At 43.3% G+C, this 8,022-nt stretch overlaps 1 protein-coding gene and 1 non-coding gene across 6 annotated transcripts in view; one reads left to right on the forward strand and one right to left on the reverse strand.

Moving 5' to 3' along the window:
• Positions 1-3,821, reverse strand: part of cep170bb (centrosomal protein 170Bb) — a 46,782-nt gene extending 42,961 nt beyond the window's left edge. For all 5 annotated transcript variants that reach the window (XM_061746626.1, XM_061746628.1, XM_061746629.1 and 2 more), the window contains exon 1: positions 3,671-3,821. The gene's annotated coding sequence lies outside the window, so the exon portion shown is untranslated. The remainder of the gene's footprint in view (positions 1-3,670) is intronic.
• Positions 3,822-7,934: 4,113 nt separating this feature from the next.
• On the forward strand, positions 7,935-8,022 carry trnay-gua (transfer RNA tyrosine (anticodon GUA)). Its single transcript is given in 2 exon segments — positions 7,935-7,971; positions 7,987-8,022. It is a non-coding gene; the product is annotated as a tRNA-Tyr (tRNA).

Consider the following 8,022-nt stretch of genomic DNA (forward strand, 5'->3'; position numbering starts at 1 on the left):
AGGACTCCGAAGGACCCTAAAGGACTCCAAAGTCCCCTGAAGGACCCCGAAGTCCACTGAAAGACTATGAAGTCCCCTGAAGGACTATGAAGGACTCCTCACCAGACAGAGACTAACATCAGAGCTGCTCCAGCTAAAGCCTGATTTAAGGTTCTGCGTTAAACCAACGCAGAGCCTACGCCATTGCCGTGACGTGAACCCTTCGGACTTCTCCATCACTCCATTTCACCACGGTGAAATACCCCCCCCCCCCCCGGAGCGCTAGTGGATACTTTGTTCAGCAACCCAAAAAAAAAATTGCGAAAAGTTCAGTGCTGCTTCACAAACCAGAACCGGAAATGCGTTGTTACCAAGCGAACCAATCACAGCCCTCTCGGTCTGTGTTGGGTCTGCGTCGCCTCCATGCGTAGTTACATTTTTTGGGAGGTGCAGGTCAGGCTACAGCGTAGGCTTAACGCAGAACCATAATTCAGGCTTAAGGGAGAACAGAACAACCGTCAGCGACGCTGACCAGCATGGAGACTTTATAGGGGGCCTCTGATGGACCTCTGGGGGACACCAACCCTGTCTCAGTGACATCACAGTGAAGACAAACTCGTAGGTTTCATCAGTTTCCCTGCCAGATGTCTGATTCGCTGTTAGAACGCGGAAACTTTTCTATACGCAGAAAGATCCCGGGTGACCTGAAACACGTCGTCATGCATGCATCTGATGACCGCGACGCGCCGGTTCCTGATGCGCGGAGCTCCTGCCGCCACTGCCACCGGTTCAGCTTCAGGATCCAGAAAATGCAGAAAAGGCGAGTTTTCTTTTTTTTTTTTTTTTTCTTCCGGCTCTCGACGAAGGCGGACACTTTTCTGCTCCTCTCCCTTATCTGTCTACTGCTTGCTTGTCTCGTCTTCAGAGTTTCCTTCTTTTCACTCCTCCGAAATTACAATTATGGAATTGATTAACTGGTCTCTCAGCACAATTGACCAAATTTTTGCAACAAGAAGACATTTTTTGCTGGATATACAATGGATTCTTACAAATATTGGAAGGCTTGTGCATGGCAATCATGTCAATCGAGGACGTAGAAGATGCCTACATATTTGGATTTATGATAGCAGGATTTCTCCTGATTATCTTCATGATCGGAGGAGGGGGTTTCCTGATGTATCGACAAACGCGTAAGTCGTCGGCAGCCGTTTTGGCTCTTTCAGAGCTGCCGGACGTGGCAGATGGATCAAGCAAAGCGATCAGACTTTTACGTTTGGGGAGCAGGCCCGTAAGCTGGATGCGATTCTCGAACAGAATCGCAGGCTGGCGGCGGTGTTTGAGCTCATTAACAAGATTGATAACAACCTGGAGAAGTTGGGAGCTCAGCTTGGCCAGAATTGATCACAATTCGTCTGATTGGAGTCGCTGATGATGATCCAGAGACTGAAGGCAGACGGAAAATTACTGGGCTGCCTGTTTTCAAAATAATTGCTGATTCTATAATTTGCCCTTGACAGAGCGGTCTTGGCCCCACCGCTCCTGATCACAATCTTCCTGGTTGAATGTAAACAAGGTGACTCTGCCCCCACTAACCCTCCCCCTCTCCCACGAACACCTGCGGACCCTGTTTTCAGAACTGTACGAGCTCTGTTTTCAGAACTGTACGAACATCAAGGACATTGGCTGAGCAGCTCTGGGCGAAGGTTCACGGACTTACCGCTTACACACACACAATGATAAATACACCTTCCTTTAAAGTCAACGCCTTCCCCGGCCCCTCTCTTATCAACCCCCCCCAACACAGTCAACAGGTTTGAACGCCGAGCTGACAACGGCTGCGGTTGTGCTCACTTGGGGTACTGTGTCGGGATCCCCCCCGCCCCGCCCCGTGAACCACCCCCCACACACATGTGCAAGTCTTGTGATGATGTTAAATTGTTATGTTGCTTTCTGTGCTTAGGTGGTTTTTTTTGCACTTTCACACTGTGTATTTATACACAGTGTGAAGATGCCTTTTTTTCCCCCTCCCCCATCCCCAATGTCATCCTTTCTCTGATCTGATTTCGCTACCATGTGTTATTTGTTTTGTCTGTTGTCTTGATGGGTTGTACTGGTCTAATTTCACTGTGCTGGGACGCCAGCTCAGCGACAAAAAAGGCTATTCTGATTCTGATTCTGATGATTTTCATTCGTCGCCTCCAAAATAAACGTTTTTCCTAACTGAAATCAGGGTTCGGACATGCATGTCAGCGCTCATACAAAGGTTTGCACAGATTTTTTAAAAATCATGACGTCACAATTTGTTATTCATTTTGTGCAAATTAGTATGTTTATACAGTCAGAATCTTAATTTTTAAACTTAATTTGTTCTTTATTTTCCCAGAATACTGGGATTACAAATTCACGGATTTGAATTATTGTGCAGTTAATTATAACTGCACAATAATTCAAATATCTTAGTCTTATATATTAGTATCTAAAAATACAAATGTAATTCATAGATTTGTATTTTATTTAATTACATTTTAAATAGTTAAATATTTAATGGTGCACCTAGATGATAAATGTATGAGAAAAAAATCACTGTTTTGATTTGATATTCAAGTTGGTCGTTAGATTTAACAGTTCACGTTTAAAATTTAGACCTTTTCAATGTTTATCTGTGTTAACAAATATTGTTGTAAATGTGCTAAATGTGACTCTGAAGTTCTCCACACCTTTATTCAGGTTTAGTGCTTTAACGCTGTGTTATCTATCTATCTATCTATCTATCTATCTATCTATCTATCTATCTATCTATCTATCTATCTATCTATCTATCTATCTATCTATCTATCTATCTATCTATCTATCTATCTATCTATCTATCTATCTATCTATCTATCTATCTATCTATAAATAATGTTGACTCAGCTGCTTGCAAGGTGACTTTAGTGAAGCTTAAATGTTAAAATTCATAAATCTGTCCTGTCTTCTTAAAGACTAACAGATTAGTCAGGACCAAGACCAGGACCAGGACCCTAGTCAGGACCAGGACCAGGACCAGGACCCCAGTCAGGACCGGGACCCTAGTCAGGACCAGGACCAAGACCAGGACCCCAGTCAGGACCGGGACCCTAGTCAGGACCAGGACCCCAGTCAGGACCAGGACCAGGACCCTAGTCAGGACCGGGACCCCAGTCAGGACCAGGACCCCCAGAATGCTCCAAACGGCCCTCGAGGCGTTTGTAACCAGATTGGTTGCCTCGACACCGTCACCTGTCTTTGACGCCATCATCATCATCATCATCATCATCATCATCATCATCATCATCATCATCATCATCATCATCGTCAGCGGCACCTCAACCGAGCCGCGCCCGGACCGCCTCACGCACGCAGAGATGCGCGGGGATACTGGATGATGCAGGCCGGTCGGGAGCAGCATCCTCCCCGGCATGAGCAGCATCCTCCCCATCCTCCCCGGCATGAGCAGCATCCTCCCCATCCTCCCCGGCATGAGCAGGCCGGACCTGCGGACCCGGATCCGGGTCCGGCCAGGTCCGGCCTGCAGGCGCCGACGGACTGACAGACGGAGAGATGGAGCCAGGCTCCCCTCCTCCACGCCCTGCCCCCCCCCCCCCCCCCCCCCCCATCCTCCTTCTCCACCTCCTCATCCTCCACCTCCTCCACCTCCTCCTCCTCCTCCTACCTCCGTCCCAGATGCCGCCGCTCCTCCGCTACTCTCCTCCGACCTGATCCCGGGCTGAGGCGCTGCTGGGCGGCCAGAGCATCCCACCACGTCCCGCTGAGGCTCCGCTGAGGCTCCGCTGAGGGAGGATGCTGCTCCGCTGCTCTCCAGGATGCTGGGATGTTACGGCATCTCACCGCCAGCCCTGCGCTGACGCTGCAGCGGCCTGACGCTGCTGACGCTGCTGCGTCAAGACGCACCGCGGTCGCGGCAGCGACACCGCGGATTTCACAATAAAACCACAGTACAGTACACCGTCACCATATTACATGGAAAATGTAGCAACTAAATTGTTTTATCCGCGCTTTTGTTTATTCTCAGTTAGTGCCACTTGTTTCCATCACTCTGTTTTACTACAGATTAGATTTACAGGACAAGAAGAACATTTAATTTAGTTTTTTTTTTTGTCTGGATATGGAAATGGTAGGCGGATATTAATGCTTAATACCAAGTTGGTAAAAACCTATGCATATACATTTTTAACGACAACGAGATAATATTTTTAATCAAAATCAGAAACATGTTCACTGGTGCTTTTATTGTGAAGGCGGCAGGGTTTTCCGTCAGAGTTGGTGATTTTGATTTTGTTGGTGAAACATATCTGATCACGTGCTGTGCTAGGATCTCAGGTGGTCACGTGACCCCGGTCCATGAAGGTGTTTGGTATGACGTCATCATCCAGGTGATCCCTATGGAAGTGTCGCCACTCTGTTTTATCCACTGCTCTGCTTTTGACCAATCACGTTCCTCCTTCTTCGGCTAACTTTCAGCCTTCAGTTCTCAGCTTCTCTCCATCAATCCAAGCTAATTCGTGTTTTATTCTGATTGAACGTAGAATTCTGAAATTTCTACAATAAAAAAAGAGAGAAGCGTGTAGTTAGTTAAACCTCACAGCCAGAACCGGCTCAACTGTATGTGGCCCCCGCCTCCATCACTGATTTGTAAACATTACAAAAGAAATGTCATTGCATCGTTTTTACCATTGTCTTTAATTAATAATATAACATGTCTCCCAATTTACATGCTTAACAAATTACAAATACATACACAAAAATAAATCTTAATTCAATTCTTACTGAAGTTGTGATATCTGTTGACGGCCCAACATTTGCAGAAGCTGGACTTAAATATCTCAAAAGTATGTTTGAAGGGAGATGAGGAGTGTTACAGCTATGATATAAAAGTGACGGTTCCTAGAAAAAAAATTAAAATTCCTAATAGATTTTGCCTACAATACATGCATAATATAAAATGTTTGTTTTCTGATATTCATATTAGATTAGATACAACTATTGTCATCACAGTGAAATGTTAATTAGCACATATTTTTGTGTGTTTTTGCTTAACTCCACACAATTAACTCGTGAACCCGAATTTTCACAATTACTGTTAATAATTGCTGCTTTATTTTTTCCTGTTTATTGTGCTTTAGTGGCTCAATGGCTGAGCTACAAGACTTGCTATGGTCCCGTACTTGTTACTTGACTGACATTCTTGATTTGTGTCTGTCTTATTTTCAATACTCGAAACATGACCAATTCTATGCCAATGTCCTCTCCTACATTGAAACATAGCAAACATTTCTGACCAGCTCATTCACTTACTGCTTCTTGTACACACATCCGCTGGATATAACAGCAAATAATGTCTTAATTTGTAAAGTCAATCCTTTATAGTAAAGACTTTAGCCCCCCCAAAAAGAAGGTGGGGTTGCTTTTTGTTTTTATTTTCATAAATCTTTATCTCCATTAGGTCAACTTCTCATTCTGGATCTTATTCACAGTCAGACCTTTCCTAATTGTAACTCGGGGAGTATTCAACCGGTATACTGCACCTTTAAGGCACAATTACAAATGTGGGCCACATTTTGACTGTTTAGTTGTTAGTGGACTTTTTAGTGGCCCGCTAAAAACTAATTTAGCTAATTTATTTTGAGGAGTTTGAAGTACAATGTATTGTGCATGGAAATGTAAACAACCGCACATTGAGTAGTTCATTCATTTATAAAATTGACTTTTGGAAGAAAAGTTGCTCATGTTGGAGTGCATTTGGTAAAGCACGCACGATTTCGTTCCTTCGACAGTCTCTTGCACTGAGAGTCCGTTCAACTGTTTTTCATTTTAAAAGCGTCTTAAAGCGGCACTATGTAACTTTTCCACCTTAATCTAATATTTCATCATCATCATTGTGATGGAACATCAACTTCCAACAGGTTTAATGAACCTCTGTCATGGTCTGAGGGGTCTGTATCGCCTTCACTGGCACTATGTAACTTTGAGGAGCATGGTAGGAACCCTGCCACACTAAAAAACTACACATTTTTACGACTTTGACTGCTTTACGGCATACGTCACTTCCCCCTCCTTCCCGATTCGTAGTCGAGACGAAAATGGGCGGGGCGTGGAGCGCAAAGCTCAGCAGAAGCTGGTAACCCGTTGCTGTGTTGTGGCTGCAGCAGGTCCACATAACAGACGTGGGGAAAAGATCGATAATGGTTTAACTTTTCACCGCTTTCCTGCTCGGAGTAAGAAACATTGACGCCAAGTATCTGAGATAACAGAGTAAAAGAGTAAAAGAGTCGTCGGCTCGGTTGGATCGCGGCTGTAACGACCAAACATAACGTTCCTCAGTAAACTAACAAACACACACACAGACCGGGTCGGATCAAAACACGGGTTTATTAAACCACAAACAAACACTCACAGACCGGGGTCGGATCATTCAAACGGGTTTTATTCCCCACTTTTCCAGCTAAACGCAGTTGTTGGCCAGCTCTCTGCAGTGCGATTAATTTTGTTGAGGAAAAAATATTAACTATTTGATGCAGAGGAAAAAAATAATCTCACGAGGAAAACAAAAATATTGCTCATGCCTCGGAGCCTCTTCAAAGCAGTCAAAAAAAAGAAAAGAAAAGTAAGAGTAATACAAAACATGTACTGTATGTTGTACTATTATACTAATTTATTGAAACACATGGCGAGTCAAACATTTACCAAAGCAGCTGCCAAACACTCCTAAACAAGGTAGTAAGACGTGGGTTGTGCAGAACTGCGGCAGTAAATCCCTTATAAAGAGTGGCGCTCCGACGAGGAGCTCCATTCTTTATTAGGGATTTCATACCGTTAATAATCATTATTTTTTCCATATACCGCCCCCTGGCTTCCTTGTTTAAGGTATCCCGGTAAATTCCAGTTCCTTTCCAGCAGTCTTCCAGCATCTTTTTTTTTGCGTTCCGTCTGTTCACTTGGTGAAACAGAAAAGCGTCCCGTCTTCTCTCAAAACAACAGCACGCGACGGGACAGGAGTTTTCCGGCAGTACGCGCTGGTGCTCATGGGAAACGTAGTGTTCTTTTTGGTAAAGCACTACCGCTTTTGTCATAAAGATGCCGCCAAACTCAGAAAAGCTGAAAGTTACGCTTCAAAAACAGTTAAAAAATGTTAGGTATGGCAAGTATGGTCAATACTGTGTTTGGAATATTTCATAGTATGTACTGTTTTTCATATTCCTTTATCAGAGGTGTCAAGTAACAAAGTACAAATACTTTGTTACCTTACTTAAGTAGAAATTTTGGTTATCTATACTTCACTGGAGTAATTATTTTTCAGACGACTTTTTACTTTTACTCCTTACATTTTCACACAATTATCTGTACTTTTTACTCCTTACATTTTAAAAACAGCCTCGTTACTCTATTTCATTTGGGCCTTTAATAAAAACTATCCAGTTAAATTGCTCCATCCGGATAGAGTGAATTTGGTTGTGGTTGTTTCAGATGTTCTTGTCCAGTTTTGTTCTTACATCCGTTCCCTCAGATTCCTGCAACTAAACTTGGATGTACATTCCAATAAAGGTTAGGATAAATGATAACATGCCTCTGAAGTTTGACTTTTTTACCATTACAATACTTATAGGCAACTAGTCATCATATCTGCTGCTCTCTGAAACACATATTAATGCTCAATAGTACACATATATGCTTCTTTAATATATTTGCATTATACTAAGATACATTCATTTTCAATGGCTTTTGTCCTTAATGGCTTTTTCCCCCCTTACATTACTTTTACTTTTATACTTTAAGTAGTTTTGAAACCAGTACTTTTCTACTTTTACTTGAGTAAAAAACTTGAGTTGATACTTCAACTTCTACAGGAGTATTTTTAAACTCCATTCTTCTATACTTCTTCTTCTTCTTCTTCTTTTGACACCTCTGTCCTTTATGTCCCTTCGATAGCTCAGTTGGTAGAGCGGAGGACTGTAGAGTTGCTTCATAGACATCCTTAGGTCGCTGGTTCAAATCCGGCTCGAAGGA

The sequence above is a fragment of the Cololabis saira genome, chromosome 18 (assembly GCF_033807715.1).
Source record: "Cololabis saira isolate AMF1-May2022 chromosome 18, fColSai1.1, whole genome shotgun sequence".
Lineage (NCBI taxonomy): Eukaryota > Metazoa > Chordata > Actinopteri > Beloniformes > Belonidae > Cololabis > Cololabis saira.